The sequence below is a fragment of the Oncorhynchus clarkii genome, chromosome 6 (assembly GCF_045791955.1).
Source record: "Oncorhynchus clarkii lewisi isolate Uvic-CL-2024 chromosome 6, UVic_Ocla_1.0, whole genome shotgun sequence".
NCBI lineage: Eukaryota > Metazoa > Chordata > Actinopteri > Salmoniformes > Salmonidae > Oncorhynchus > Oncorhynchus clarkii.
In genome coordinates, this window is record NC_092152.1 from 16,456,145 (window position 1) to 16,472,692 (window position 16,548).

The window sequence follows — 16,548 nt, forward strand, 5'->3', positions numbered from 1 at the left end:
CTCTCCCTCACAGTCTCTCAGTGTCTCTCCATCTCTCTGTCTCTCCATCTCTCTCCCTCACAGTCTCTCTCCCCCTCTCAGTCGCTCTGTGTCTCTCCATCTCTCCCCCTCTCAGTCTCTCTCTCCCTCTCAGTCTCTCTGTGTCTCTCAGTCTCTCTGTGTCTCTCAGTCTCTCCCCCTATCAGTCTCTCTGTGTCTCTCAGTCTCTCTCCCCCTTTCATCTCTCTGTGTCTCTCCATCTCTCTCCCTCTCAGTCGCTCTGTGTCTCTCCATCTCTCCCCCTCTCAGTCTCTCTCTCCCTCTCAGTCTCTCTGTGTCGCTCAGTCTCTCTGTGTCTCTCAGTCTCTCAGTCTCTCTGTGTCTCTCAGACTATCTCCCCCTCTCAGTCTCTCTCTCCCTCTCAGTCTTTCTCCTCCTCTCACTCTCCCCCTCTCAGTCTCTCTGTGTCTCTCAGTCTCTCTCCCCCTCTCAGTCTCTCTGTGTCTCTCAGTCTCCCCACCCCTCTCAGTCTCTCTCCCCCTCTCAGTCTCTCTCCCCCTCTCAGTCTCTCTCCCCCTCTCAGTCTCTCTCCCCATCTCAGTCTCTCGGTGTCTCTCAGTCTCTCGGTGTCTCTCAGTCTCTCTCCCCCTCTGTCTCTCTGTGTCTCTCTCCCCCTCTGTCTGTCTCCCCCTCTCAGTCTCTCTCCCCTTCTCAGTCTCTCTCCCCCTCTCAGTCTCTCTCTCCCTCTCAGTCTCTCGGTGTCTCTCAGTCTCTCTCCCCCTCTCAGTCTCTCTCCCCCTCTCAGTCTCTCTCCCCTCTCAGTCTCTCTCTCCCTCTCAGTCACTCTGTGTCTCTCAGTCTCTCTCCCCCTCTCAGTCTCTCTCTCCCTCTCAGTCTCTCTCCCCCTCTCTGTTTCTCTTTCTGTTTCTTTCTACATTCTAAATGTTAGAGACAGCCCTGTATGACACATTTTTGGAGGCCGGCCCCTGATCTGGGAATGACACAGATGACAGTGGAGAGGAAAAGGGGTGTGGTCTTTGGCAGGACACTGCCTGGATTAAGCTGTGTGCTCTACAGAACAGAGTGTATTCCTACTGTAGCGTCTCCACTCTGACAGTATTATTCACTAACAATGTTTTCAACAGTGGCCACTGACTTCAACAGAGAACTTCCTGCTTATCGATCCTGTGGATACAGAGCTGTGGCTTTGTGACATAAAATAACCCAGAGCATTCAAAAATGAACACTATAATCAGCTCTGCGCCAATATAATGAACATTTACATATCAGTCAACGATGACCAATTAACTATTATAACAATATATATATTTTTAACTGGACTGGTCAGGGTGTATGTGAGAAACTCCGCCTCTGGCTCCATGAACACAGGATCTTCTAAAAAACACCTATTAGTGAGCTGTGAACCACGGCGGCAGGCAGGAGGCAGCAGGCAGGCAGCATTGGTGGCAGCGGTGGGCTTTCAGATGGATGTTAGAGTATGTGAGGCCAGGGCACAGAGGAACCTCTGTGCGTCTCACCGGACCATGTTTCAGAATGACTCGGCTATGTTGCTAGGGTGACAAAGATAAATTAGAGTCACTGGAAAATATTTCTGCACTTTTCCCCCTCCTTTTTCTTCTTGTCATTGGGTGAAGTCCAACAGCATGCCACACCAAAGGGGGAGGTGGGACTTGTCTCTGAACAGTGAGGGAGAAGTCGTCCCTCAGTTAATTCCACTTTTATTTCACAGCACATTTAGGGCAGGTAAAATAGACAATTCAAGATGAAGTCAAGCTATTTGGTTTTTGGAAACTACCCAGGTACAGTACAAGGTGCCTGGATTTCGTCAAAAATAAATCTCACTGGGAAACTATGGTAACTAATGCAAGTAAACATATATAATCAAAATAAAACTTGCAGTCTATAATATCTAACGTCTGGCTTTTCCAATGCCTGAAAATGAACTTTCACTGACACACTAGACATACTGTATATAAATGCAGTAAAAGCTATTCATATCTACTTTAAACTAATACAACCCAGGCTCATAATATCATGTACAGACTTACTGGGTGTATCGAGTAGTGTTCGGAATATATCCCATATCCGTCTCTAAACGTTTCTCTCCCTCTTATCACATCCAACCCTCCTTTCTCTGTTGTCTACTGTCCTCCTCTCTCAATCCAGACAGTACAGGGCAGCGGTCTACATGGTGAGCTCCATATGTGGGTGTTTTAGGTGGATCTTAGCCTTGCATATATGCAGTTAAAGGCTGCAGCTGGTGATATTAGTAGTCTATGTGGTCAGTAGCGCTGAGATCTGTCCTGTCCTGTCTTGCCCAGACCACCCAGCAAGCAGCCGCCATGATGACCAGGCCTGACAGGAAACAGGAAACAGGAAACCGGAAGCAACAGGCAGGAAGTCCTGTTCTTCTAGTCTAGTCCATTTGGAATACAACAACATCAGTATCACACATTAGGAGACACTGACTTCAGTCTTCCAATGGATAGAAACACTTTTTCTCTCCTACAAGCTCTTCAACCCTGTCAATCTCATTCTTTATCGTTTAATTCGGTCTCTTTCAAAGTCTGTATTATATTCTCTTTCATACGATTTGTTTCTCCTCAGTTTATCTTTCCAGCCATCACATTGACACTTTCTTCTCGACTCTACCATCTTTCCACACATCAATTCCTCCATGTGAGAATACAAAAAAAAGACATGAATTTTTATTTAAATGTCTACCAACAGACACACAAACTAATTCAAACAAACACGCACACAAACACACAGACACACACACAGACACACACTCACAAACAAACAAAAGGAACACCAAACTCAAAGCACAGAACAGCTAGAATTCTACTTTATGCAGAAATATTCTAAAATGTGTTTTACAATACAATTAAACATCAAAGCATGAGATATTCCTCTGTGATCTTTAACACCCTAGTGAACAAACCCCACACACCCCCTTCCACTTATAGCGTTGAGGAAAAGTTGCTGAACGTCATGGCTAATTACTAGATAGAGACAGAAGACTTCGTTATGCAAACCAGGACACACTCATATCTGCATTGAAATACATCATAAAGCATTGAAGGACTACAATACTTTCTTGTGCTTATTTATTAACTTTATTAGTAATTGCAGCCTAATAAAGATACTGTGACAATGCTCGCAATAAACACAAACACAGAGGGAAATATTCCCAACACATACATCAATTAGGACAATATAATTGGGATTTGCACTAAACTAGTAAATAAACACATGCTTAGGTTGCCCAGATACTTTTTTGTAAGTAAAAAAAAAATGAAGCTAAACAGAACAATATTCAGCCCATACCTAGCTGTAGAGGGCTCACACTGAAACCCCTCAAGTTATCAAATGATTTGAACCTGCTCCAATACAGCAGAACAACTCCAGTGAGCTATTCCGAGCAGAGCTCAGCTCTATTGCACTGTTCATTTCAGATCAAATAGGAGAAGAAAAGCACCCTTCCTGTGTACTGTACGCTGGAGTTCCTGAGTGTATCATCGTCACATTTTCGTGGAAAAAGGACCCAAAAATACAATGTCATTTGTGAGAATATCCCCTCATGGTGTAAAATATGATGTCTCCTCCTCATCTGAAGTAAATAAGATTCCTCTGAATTGCTTCAAATGTTACCCGCTTCTTTAAGCCGAAGGGCATAAAGTGCAATTACTTCAGTATCTAGTATCTACCACAAGATCTTGCTAACCTGCAAATTAAAGTGTTTTACTGATGTTTAACTGAGCAAACTCTGCAAACCCCTTCCAAAACATTTGCGACCATTACTGGGGGGAAAAAAAAGCTAACTTTAAAGTAAAGCAATACGGGCTATTAAATTATTTGCTTAAACGTAAACGCTTCTGATGTTTCTATTTAGAAAAATGTTTTCATAGATTTACTTTTTCCTTCATTAGGATGGTATTTTGAACCTTGCTTATGTAGCATATGCCCATAAGTATCACTGTCGAGACTATTCCCTTCAAACGTAAGCGACCAAATTCAGCAGTCCTTTTTAGAGTCTACGGAGCATGCTAGTGTACGCCTTAAATCAAGCACTCTTTGACAGATTTCCTTATTTCACTGAATGCCAACAGGGAGCTGAACTCTCTCAGGTCATGCTGTTGAATATCAACCAGTAAATCTTCTCTCTGTTCATAAATCAGTACTAGAGAGGAACATTCTAACTACACTGGTCACTCAGAGGAAGCTGAAGATGTTTTTTGGGTTTACAGAAAAGCAGTGATCCTGGCACAAAGGGTGTCCCTTCACTTGAATACAGCTTTATTGAGCCCCTGGTGTACAGCGATGTGCTTCGACAATCAGCTAAATGCCCTGGCCAATCAGAGTGACACGTGACCCCCTAATCCCTCTTTGTGAGAAGGGTAAGAGCATGTTGTCACTGTTGGTTTTGTGAATCGGCATCCAAAATCCCCAATGATTTGTTAGGAAGGACATGTCTGAGAAGACATAGAGCTTGGCTGAGTAGAGAAACAAAGCAGAGAGAGAGAGGGAGGGAGAGAGAGAGAGGGAGAGAGAGAGGGAGAGAGAGAGAGAGAGGGAGAGATAGAACAGTGAGAGAGCATAGAGAGGGAGAGAGAGAGAGAGAGAGAGAGAGAGAGAGAGAGAGAGAGAGAGAGAGGGAGTGTGTGACTCTGATATTACAGAGCTTGGCTGAGAGAGTCCTCTGTGTGTAATCGTGTGTCCACATGTGAGCGCTCACCTTCCCTCTGAGCAGATTAACTTAACTCTAAATCCCGAGAGAGCAACAGGCGAGCGACACAAAGAACATCTTCATTGATGGTGGGAGTGGGAAGGAGTACAGTAAATGTGTATGTCCACTACTCTTTGCCAAAGGACAACTTCCCATCTACTCCTTCACAACAGAACGTCCAGAACATTCTGAGTAATGCAAAATACACTGGAGCCTTGAATCAAACAAGCAAATCCCACTTTACTGAATACTGAGCTGATATTACTGATAAACGCAGAGACATTAGCCTTGCACTGAGCGTTGCTTGTATTTCCAGTAGTCCAACAGCCCAGAGGTGGTAGCAACTCTAAAAGCCTCTGGATGGGGCTGTACTTTTCCAGAATGTCCTCACAATCACTGCCTCTGCTCAATTCCTTTCTACAAAATAATCCAGAAACTTCATAATTAGGCAATTCAATAATTGTGACTCATTTTGAGAAATCATGGCATTGAGTAAATAGATCATTTTCATTTCACATCATGATACTAATTTACAGTATAAAAAGTATTATTATATTAATATTAGATATACAAGCACATACAATCTGCATAATACACACTCAGTCTTAGCAAGCTAAGTTTCCTTAAGGTATCAGAAATGAAGGCACTATTTAATATATAAAATGTGCCTTACTCTATTTGTGTAAATATCTATGAGGGGTTCCAAATTATATCATATCCAAAATATTAATGCAATTTTAATTTACATTTATTTTTAATTTACAGTTATTTCAGACAGTGTTCTCTGTCCCACTCTTTATAACAAGCTCAATTTAGCCTGGTTTAAAGACTTCACAGAACATTTCTACTATACAAAAGCTATCATGAGTGAAATGTTATATATAATATATTTGTTCAATGAACATAGAGCCCTGACTTTACAGCCCAAAAATATGCTATGCATATAGCTTAATAATTAGGTACTTATATTTCTGATGGGTAGAAACTGTAAAAACCTACTAGTATCTTCCTTAAGCCCCAAGAAAACAGACACACTTTAGTTTGTCTGAATTGTCATCACTAGGCTATCCATCCTCCACAATTTAGCTACATTGCTTGACTGACTACAATTACACATGAATATTGTATAGTTGGATGTTCTATTAGACTGTGAAACTATGGCATACAAATCCAACAGGGAAGCTGAATCATTTGATCTGGCAGTAATGGCAGTTAACAGGTGTGAATGTGACTTGTTTTAAATCATTCAAAAGAGTAAATTAAGACAACTAACTCACATCTTCATAATATACCAGTAAAACATGATTATGTTGAGTTGCATTAATTCAGAATGCATTGGGAAACTTTGTTGTAATGTAAAATGTGTCAAGCCTAACTTCTGACAAGTTTTGTAGAATTCAATCTACAAAATGGGCCACTCATATAAAGCAGGGTATACTTCATTATTAATCATTATTAACAGTCAATACTTTACTAATTTGTGAGACCAGCAGAAATTATGAATTTTATTCCGGGTTGTGACTTGTTATAAATGTATCTACGCGCCTACCGGTATATCTATCTATCTATCTATAGATTAGTTTAAATATATATATTAGTTTTAAAAAAAATATATATATATATATATATATATATATATTTAAACTAAACTAATAGGCCTATACAAATATTTCAGAGGAATTATTGTAAAATGCTGAATAATATTATGCCATAAGGACGCTGCCAGTAGCTCTATCAGTCTATTGTGCGCCTGTGGATATGGTGCTGCGATATTGTGGGAAAGAAACACTGCAAGGTCAAAGCAACACTTATGTGACAACAAAACCACGAGACAAAACTTGACTCTCGTACTTATTTTGCTGCTTGTAGCCTATTTAATTAACAGACACCGTTGTCATATGCTTTGAGATAAGATGCTCATTGTCACATTGTATCAATAGGTGTAGTGAAGTTTTTGGGGAGGTAACGCGCTTCAAAATAGCGCTCGAGTTTCCCGGTGATGTCAAACTGACACCAAAGATTATAAATAAAGACACCTCGCTGCTTCCATCGAGATACAACGTGTTCTCTGGATATGACAAAGATTTGATAGATGTAGGAGCACGTTACTCACTTTATTATGCATGAAATCTGTCCGGTAAGTGCGAGATACCACAGGCAGTCTCCGGTTGTGTCGTCCGGCCGAATGACAGAGCGTACAGGAAGCCGTTGGGTGCCCGGGATGGACTTCGCAAAGACGCACTTAAATCCAGCACTGGTAGCAACGCAACTCAAAAAAGAACGGCACTATGAAATCATATCAAAAACTAGCCACTCTCTCGTCTGACTGTGTCTTTGAGGACAGTGAGGATGGTTGCTTGGTCTCCAGTGATGTGTCGGCGAAAAGAAGGGACGGTTGAAGCCGTGGACGTCTGTAGCTGATGATGTTGTGAGGGCTGTTTCTCTTCGCTCCCACAATCCTGGCCGAGTCTCTCCCTCACCCTCTCCCAGCGCAGAGAAATATTAGGTTTTACTCCTGAAAGGGGGCGGGCTCACATTTCTCAACTACTTTGATGAGAGAGGCTTAGCACTAATGCATTATTATCACAAACCTGATAAAGTGGACGGACAATTAAGCACTGTGAAAGGACTGTCAGAGAGTATGATTATGGCGGCTATGTGCTTTAAATAAATAACCGTGGAGGGTGTACTTTTAACTTGTACAGCTGGCCCACCTAATGAAATTAATGTGGCCAAACTGTTGTGGTTGTTGTCCTTGTAATTGATTCTATTAACATTACACACTGTCATTAATTAAGCGTTAAATATGTAGGCCCAGTTGACTGTAATATTGTCTTTGATCGGATGCAGCATAGCCTATGGACTAAACAGGTACAATTATAGTAATAATAATAATAATAATACATTGTTTCATTTTTGTCACAGGACGATTTCTAAAAACATTCAGATATTTGCATAAGTAAATGTTTCTGTGAGAAAATGTAACGTTCATCTACAGTTGTTCTGCACCTGTCAATCATTCTCCATGCTCCAGTTATCTCCCAAGATAAGGCCTGACACAGACAGTAAGCATGAGCAAATTAGCAAGGGTTATCCCCCAACCAAATGATCTCAAATCATCCACTCAATTAGTGTGAAGATAACAATTGGAACAGCAAGTATGCCTCTTCAGACAAGACAAAGGAGCCAAAATGGTTTGTGAGATGGACCTCAGATAGGTTCGGTAATACCACAGTTCTGATATATTCACATCATGCATCTCAGCTTCAACATTCTAGAATAGTTGCTTAAAAAATGGTCCTCTTAATTTCCCCTAGTAACAAATATTTGGCCTTTGTGTCAAAAGTCTACCTGGCTGTAGAATAGCTTAGCATTATTTTAACCCTTTATCTGCTGGGCGGGCCTGTCACCTCAGTACTGTACAAGGCAAGTCTGAGAAAAAAAGAGGAACATGAAATCAGTTAATAAATAAATCAAGCTGGCTAATCTGCTTGACGGGCGGACACTAGGGTCTGTAACTGAAACCTTTGGTGTCCGATTACTCAGGATACCACCTTCACGTCACGTGACCCTTTAATCTTTAATTGAATTTCCTCTGGATGAACACTAGAACAATCGATAGGCTAGAGGCTATTAGACATAGGAGGCCCATCGTACATCATGACAGTTATCAAGGGTAGGCCATGGAGCTCAGCATGCTAAAACACTAAGTGACCCCCACACATGACAAAGGTCACATAGTAACTTTAACACAACTTTGTAGGTGAATGACATAGGATAGAGGAATCTTAGTCCTGAGATGATTTGTGGAGCTTTACTCACGGTGTGCTGCCGAGTATCTTTACTGTGACGTGTGTTATGGGTTGCTATGGAGTGACAGACTGTACAGTTTATAATGGGTTGCTATGGAGTGACAGACTGCACAGTTTATAATGGGTTCCTATGGAGTGACAGACTATACAGTTTATTATGGGTTGCTATTGAGTGACAGACTGTACAGTTTATAATGGGTTGTTATGGAGTGACAGACTGTACAGTTTATTATGGCTTTCTATGGAGTGACAGAGTGTACAGTTTATTATGGGTTGCTATGGAGTGACGTACAGTTTATTATGTGTTGCTATGGAGTGACAGACTGCACAGTTTAAAGGAGCTTGTACCCACCACTTTCCAGACATCAGCCTCAGTGCCCTCTCTGTGGGGTGTGTGTGTGTGTGTGTGTGTGTGCGTGTGTGTGTGTGTGTGTGTGTGTGTGTGTGTGTGTGTGTGTGTGTGTGTGTGTGTGTGTGTGTGTGTGTGTGTGTGTGTGTGTGTGTGTGTGTGTGTGTGTGTGTGTGGTCTCTCAGTGATTCATCAGAAATGTCCTGGTGGGTGTCTGTGTTTTGAGGTTGTCTTCGGTCGTTTGGCACCTGGAGAGATCAGAGTAAGGCAATCAGACTTGGTAAATGCTTGTTAAACTAGTCACTTATATAAGAGTATGTGAGAGATGAAAATATAATATTGAAGGTATGATAGGTGTCCTGAAGTGGCCAGGATCTAGAGGGAGGAGTCTATGGAAAAGGGAGTTATTGCATCAACACACTGAAATGACTGAACTTATTCGATGGTGTTGCAAATTAGATGGAATGAGGGTTTTCCCCATCTGCTGGCTTATACAGGCACCTTGGCCACACAGCGTATGGTTTTTGGACAATATGAAAATAGTTCTAAAATAGTCATAAGCACTGTCAGTGCTACGCATCATGGGCAGACACATTGTAATGTGCTATTAAGTAGTATCATGATCATATTATTTACATTGGATAACTTTAGAGAGGGATTTAATTACTGACTCCATTAGAGATTGGAGTGAGACTGATCGGGTCAGCATATCTGACTAAGTCTGTTTTGTCTTGTGGCCACACCAACTAAATGTTACACATCTGCAGACATTGTTGTGCCACCCTGTTTTTCTGTGGACAGCAATTTTAGGACATTGATACATCTGCTCATCTCACATTCTCCTTGTAGTCTTATGCTCAGTTTTCTTGTAAATAGATTGACTTAGTGTAACAATCGTTGTTGGAAGGATTGGACCAAGGTGCAGCGTGGAAGGCATCCATCATGTTATTTAATGTGAACCAGCAACAAAACAATAAAGAGTAACAAAACTAACGTGCAGCTTTGTAGTGCATAAAGGCTACAATACAAAAACAAGATCCCACAAAAACCCAGTAGGAAAAGACTGCCTAAATATGATCCCTAATCAGAGACAACGATAGACAGCTGCCTCTGATTGGGAACCATACCAGGCCAACATAGAAATAAAAAAACTAGAGTACCCACCCTAGTCACACCCTGACCTAACCAAATGAGAGAATAAAAGGCACTCTAAGGTCAGGGCGTGACACTTAGTATCCTAAACTGGTCTGACGCATTCACATGTGAACATCTTTAAATGTACCTAGGTGTCTGGCTAAACTGTAAACTCTCCTTCCAGACTCATATCAAACATCTCCAATCCAAAATCAAATCTAGAATCGGCTTTCTATTTCGAAACAAAGCCTCCTTCACTCACGCCGCCAAACTTACCCTAGTAAAACTGACTATCCTACCGATCCTCGACTTCGGTAGGATAGTCAAAATGGCTTCCAATACTCTACTCAGCAAACTGGATGCAGTTTATCACAGTGCCATCCGCTTTGTTACTAAAGCACCTTATACCACCCACCACTGCGACCTGTATGCTCTAGTCGGCTGGCCCTCGCTACATATTCGTCGCCAGACCCACTGGCTCCAGGTCATCTACAAGTCCATGCTAGGTAAAGCTCCGCCTTATCTCAGTTCACTGGTCACAATGGCAACACCCACCCGTAGCACATGCTCCAGCAGATGTATCTCACTGATCATCCCTAAAGCCAACACCTCATTTGGCCGCCTTTCCTTCCAGTTCTCTGCTGCCTGTGACTGGAACGAATTGCAAAAATCGATGAAGTTGGAGACTTTTATCTCCCTCACCAACTTTAAACATCTGCTATCTGAGCAGCTAACCGATCGCTGCAGCTGTACATAGGCCATCGGTAAATAGCCCACCCAATATACCTACCTCATCCCCATACTGTTTTTATTTATTTACTTTTCTGCTCTTTTGCACACCAGTATCTCTACCTGCACATGACCATCTGATCATTTATCACTCCAGTGTTAATCTGCTAAATTGTAATTATTCGCCTACCTCCTCATGCCTTTTGCACACAATGATTATAGACTATTTTTTAAAACTTTTTTTTTCTTTTTTCTACTGTGTTATTGTCTTGTTTATTGTTTACTCCATGTGTAACTCTGTGTTGCTGTCTGTTCACACTGCTATGCTTTATCTTGGCCAGGTCGCAGTTGTAAATGAGAACCTGTTCTCAACTAGCCTACCTGGTTAAATAAAGGTAAAATAAAATAAAAAAATAAAATAAATTCATCTGGCACGCTGATAGCAACCCCACACCCCCTTTAATCTATATTTTTTTTGGTTTAAAATAAGCTTTATTTAAGTTTTCCACATGTATCAGTCATAATATATTGTAACTACAATTCAGCTTTCACACCAATACATGGCTTCATTATTGCGTGGTTTACAGATGTAATAGTGTCCATGGAGGTTTTTGCCTAATAGTCTTTTTAGTTCCGTTTTGATTTGTTTAAAAATAGTGTTCAAAACGTTGTTTTATAGTCAAAGTACATCTTGTCTCCAAATCATTTTGTTCACGATGCATATGATGTATTTTACCACCCACTGGAATGTTGAGTGTTGTCCGTTAATCAGCTAACCATATTTGAGTAAATCTAATTCCTACAGTGATGGGACATGTCATCTAATTTCAGAAAGGGTCAGAGAGCATAATATACCGCGTTCCTTTACTTTTAACTTGACCCGAGATTTGTCTAGTTTAGTGTTAAGTGTGTATATATTTCCAATGAAACTACATTTAGCACACCCCTGGAGCCCACTGTCCCCTCCTGACATACTTTATTGAGGCTTCCCTCCCCCTGTCTCTCCCAGTTATGAGAGATCCCGACCTGAACATGTTTAGCACTTTAGGGGAATTGACAGCCGCTTCAAAGTTCCATGAATAAAACGCACTGTTTGCCAGAATGATTATACAATTTGAAATATGTCACCATGTGTACACAGACGGTAGGCTTTTGGGCAAATGCAATTTCATGAGGTTTGGCATGCATTGTGCATAGAGGAGAAGAGGAAAATGGCGACTGGATGTGAGTCAAACACACAAAGTGTGGTTAGTGATTTTGATCTGGCTCAGATTGTTTCTGAAGCCTTCCCTGGCACTGACTTCAGAGCATGTGTCACACACATAATTGGGCTGCCTAAATATATGTGTGTGTGTGTGTGTGTGTGTGTGTGTGTGTGTGTGTGTGTGTGTGTGTGTGTGTGTGTGTGTGTGTGTGTGTGTGTGTGTGTGTGTAACTGGAAGAAGCAAAGTAGCCAGTCTGCCTTTCATAAGAGTGAGATAAACACCAACACATTTCTTGGGCCAACAGGAGCAGCCCAGGCCGTGTGTAATCTGTTGTCGATCATGCTCACGTGAAAACACAATCTGCCTGTCACAGTTGATAATGTTGTGAAGCACTCAGTCCCACTCCAGAGAATTAGCTAGCGCTGCAGTGACATATTTGAAGTGGTGCTGCTCTGTCTGAACAGGCTTCCAGTTTTTGGTGTGTGACAGTTTTTCTCTGTCTCCTATTGGAGAGAGACAGGTGTTGTTTTGACATTGGCTTGATTTTACATGATGAGACGACCAAACACATCAGAGGGAGTTTGTAGAGAACTAAAGGCCAACTCCACACAGTTTCCACAAGGCTATAGATCGTGGGAATGTGTGTGATGTGTGTGTGTGAATGTCCGCAGGCGTGTGTCCGCATGCGTGTGTGTGTCTGCACACGTGTGTGTGTGTCATCCCCAATCTCTAGATCAGTCTACCATTTGTCCTGGCTTTTGATCTCTTGGAAGATACACCTTCACAATACTCACTACACCATCACAATACTCACTACACCATCACAATACTCGATACACCATCACAATACTCGCACATCATCATAATACTCGCTACATCATCACGATACTCACTACACCATAACAATACTCACTACACAATCATAATACTCACTACACCATCACAATACTCGATACACCATCACAATACTCGCTACATCATCATAATACTCACTACACCATCACAATACTCACTACACCATCACAATACTCACTACACCATCATAATACTCACTTCACCATCATAATACTCGCTACACCATCACGATACTCACTACACCATCACAATACTCACTACACAATCATAATACTCACTACACCATCACAATACTCACTACACCATCATAATACTCACTTCACCATCATAATACTCACTACACCATCAAAATACTCACTACACCATCACAATACTCACTACACAATCATAATACTCACTACACCATCACAATACTCACTACACCATCATAATACTCACTTCACCATCATACTACTCGCTACACCATCAAAATACTCACTACACCATCACAATACTCACTACACCATCACAATACTCACTACGCCATCACAATACTCACTACGCCATCACAATACTCACTACACTGTCACAATACTCACTACGCCATCACAATAATCACTACACCATCACAATACTCACTGCACCATCACAATACTCTCTGCACCATCACAATAATCACTACGCCATCATAATACTCACTACACCAGCACAATACTCACTACACCATCACAATACTCACTACACCATCACAATACTCACTACACCATTACAATAATCACTACACAGTCCACAGGAGAATAATCAGAGACAAAGGTATAGGACCATTCCATTCCCTTCTCTGCTGCACTGTTTGTCTAAGTGATCCAAAGCATTACATTACATATCATTTTGTCTGCCTTAATAATAAAGCACATAATGAAACTCTGAAGGCAATATCATTAGTAATTACAGTTGTAGAAGGATACCACTGTTCAGTATAATTAGAAGATCAACGGTGAGAAAGACACTTTTTAATTAACCAATGCCATACATCCTTATGTTTGAAACCATAGATACAAGCGAGACAATTGTGTTTAATATCTCAATATATTTCCGTACACAATCAAATTAGACTCCCAGGTTGAGAGTCTGAAAATATGGTATAATAATGATCTAGCATGGCCTAGTAGTGTTCTAGTCACCCTCTCTGGCCTGAGCCATTGAATTCACCCATGAAAACAGCGTATTACCGGTACCCCTGTATGTACTGTAGCCTCGTTACTCTAATTTTATTGTTGTTCTTTTATTTTTTACTTTAGTTTATTTAGTAAATATTTTTCTTAACTCTTACTTGTATTAAAACTGCATAGTTGGTTATGGGCTTGTAAGTAAGTATTGTTGTATTTGGCGCATGTGACCATTTTTGGGGGGACTGATTTGATTTGTTAGCCGGAGACACATGGCGATTATACTGTACTGTTTAACCCCCAGACCTACAGGCCATTACAGGGATCAACGAACAGGGCTATCTTTCTTTTACGGTCCGATCCCCTCACTATTCCCCCCACTAGCAGTGGCTCAAGAGCCATGGAAAATGTTCCCTCCATACAATGCAGAGAGCCAGTCTTTTCACTATTCATTATGGCAGTATGTTATTTTATTTTCCCCATAAAGTCCAAAAGAGCTTTAATTTAGCTAGAGGCGCTTTTCTGAGCAAGCCCTGTCTAATTACATTTTGTGAATGCCCAACGCTACAATGCCAAGATGTAATGCATATGCAGTGGTAACATGTTCACAATTGAACTTCTCGATACTAAAGTTTTTTTTGGTTTCTTTAATGTCATATAATCTACTGACTATAATATGTTCACAATTGTACTTTTCAATACTAAACGTTTTTTCGAGATCTAGTTAATTGCATATAACCCACTGACTATGATATTTTGCCTGGAACTATTCCCACGCCTTTTGCTTGATGACTGCATGGTGAAGCAATGGTGAAATCGCTATAGAGCTTTGCCAAGTGAGAGACAATTCTGGTAATTTGCATGTTGTGTTGTTCAAACAGTGTCCGAACTCTACACCTTTGATCCATTATGGATGAGGCACAAGTAGTACCAACTTGGACTCAAGGGTAGACGTAACAATTAGTATGATATGTTAAGTTTAGTTAGGTACGTATTAATTTGTAGACGTCCATCATCCTATCTCCTCACGCCATTTGCACACACTGTATATAGACATCATTTTTTTCCTATTGTGTTATTGACTGTATGCTTGTTTTTTCCATGTGGAACTGTGTTGTTCTATGTGTCGCACTGCTTTGCTTTATCTTGGCCAGGTCACAGTTGTAAATTAGAACTTGTTCTCAACTAGCCTACCTTGTTAAATAAAGGTGAAATAAATAAAAAATAACAATAATAAATAACATTTCCTGTGATTTGTTACAAATTATAATTTGTATGATATTGTTGAAATTGTAATACGTACAATATGTTACGGATTGTAATATGTACAATACCTTATGAATTTGCTGTATGATATGGTACGAATTCCAATTTGTTGTGGCCAACGTTAGCTAGGTCGCTAGGTGGCTAATGCAAACTTTAGCTAGGTGGCTAACGTTAGCTAGGCTAGGGGTTAGGGTTAGGGGTTAAGATTAGGGTGAAGGTTAGAGATAAGGTTAAGGTTAGAGGATAGGGGAAGGGTTGGCTAACATGCTAAGTAGTTGCAAAGTAGCAAGTAAATGCAAAGTTGCTAATTATCTACAATGCTAAAGTTGTCCTTGATGAGATTCGAATACGCAACCTTTGGGTTTCTAGACATTTGCGATATCCATCCATCCACCCCAACCAACTACACTATTTTAGTTTTTGCCATTAGGTACCTTCTGTCTTATGTAACCATACTAAATGTAACATATTATGTTAATTTGGATTCCCAGATTTACATTTACTATGCTACGTCTAGTCTATGAGAGCAGGCTGGCAGTTTGACAAGCTCTCCCTTTGTTCTGCCTGACACTCCTGTTACCCCACAGGAAAAGGCCCATGGTCGTGTAACTGTATTCACTGGCTGAACTACTGCTATTCGTACTGAAAGCGGAGGCCACCATTAGGGACACGTTGGGTCTTCACTTTGAGATAACCACCACCTACCCCGCTCTGTAAAACCATACTGTCTACTACTGAACATATGCCATATGAGACTTGGCTGGTGATTATATAGATACATTGATTCATTATTAAAATAATGATGAGATAATCATGTGAGATTCCCAGTGTTTGATGTTGAAAGTGTGAAGTATTGTTGTACCCTCCATGTGGTCTGGAGACCAATGTAATGTATGTGTTATGCAACTATGAGTGCTGCCTATAGGGGAGCTGTAGAGCCTTTTCAAAGCTTATTCAACTGGTAAAGCAAAATGAGCTGTGAGTTGCATTGCACAGTGAAACTGATGAGAACTCATCGTTCAGCTATCTAACAATGAGCCACAAATAATTTTACCCCAAACTGTTCACATAATGTTTCCTTGTTAATGAAAGGTATGCATGTCATTGCTCCATTTTTGTTTCAATGGATTGTAAAATATTACGAATTACTTCCTTTGTAGATGATAATTCAAATAGCATCACACAGCCTCATTAAAAGCTGAATATTTCATCAATACATGCATAGTTTTAATATTCACATCAAATTCAATTTGATATAGCCACCTTTATGTCCAATGTCTTAGGCTGCTAAAATCACAAATGCTGTCAGGGACAGTCATCACTG

At 40.8% G+C, this 16,548-nt stretch overlaps 1 protein-coding gene across 20 annotated transcripts in view; it reads right to left on the reverse strand.

The window, feature by feature from the left end:
• LOC139410663 (myocyte-specific enhancer factor 2C-like) overlaps positions 1 to 16,548 on the reverse strand; it is a 109,332-nt gene that overhangs the window by 85,826 nt on the left and 6,958 nt on the right. For 2 of the 20 annotated variants that reach the window (XR_011634526.1, XM_071156040.1), the window contains exon 1: positions 6,843 to 7,159. The exons of 15 other annotated variants lie outside the window; for them this stretch is intronic. The gene's annotated coding sequence lies outside the window, so the exon portion shown is untranslated. Of the gene's footprint in view, positions 1 to 6,842; positions 7,214 to 16,548 lie in introns of those variants that run through there. 3 more of the 20 variants (XR_011634527.1, XM_071156044.1, XM_071156032.1) reach the window with 3 other exon arrangements.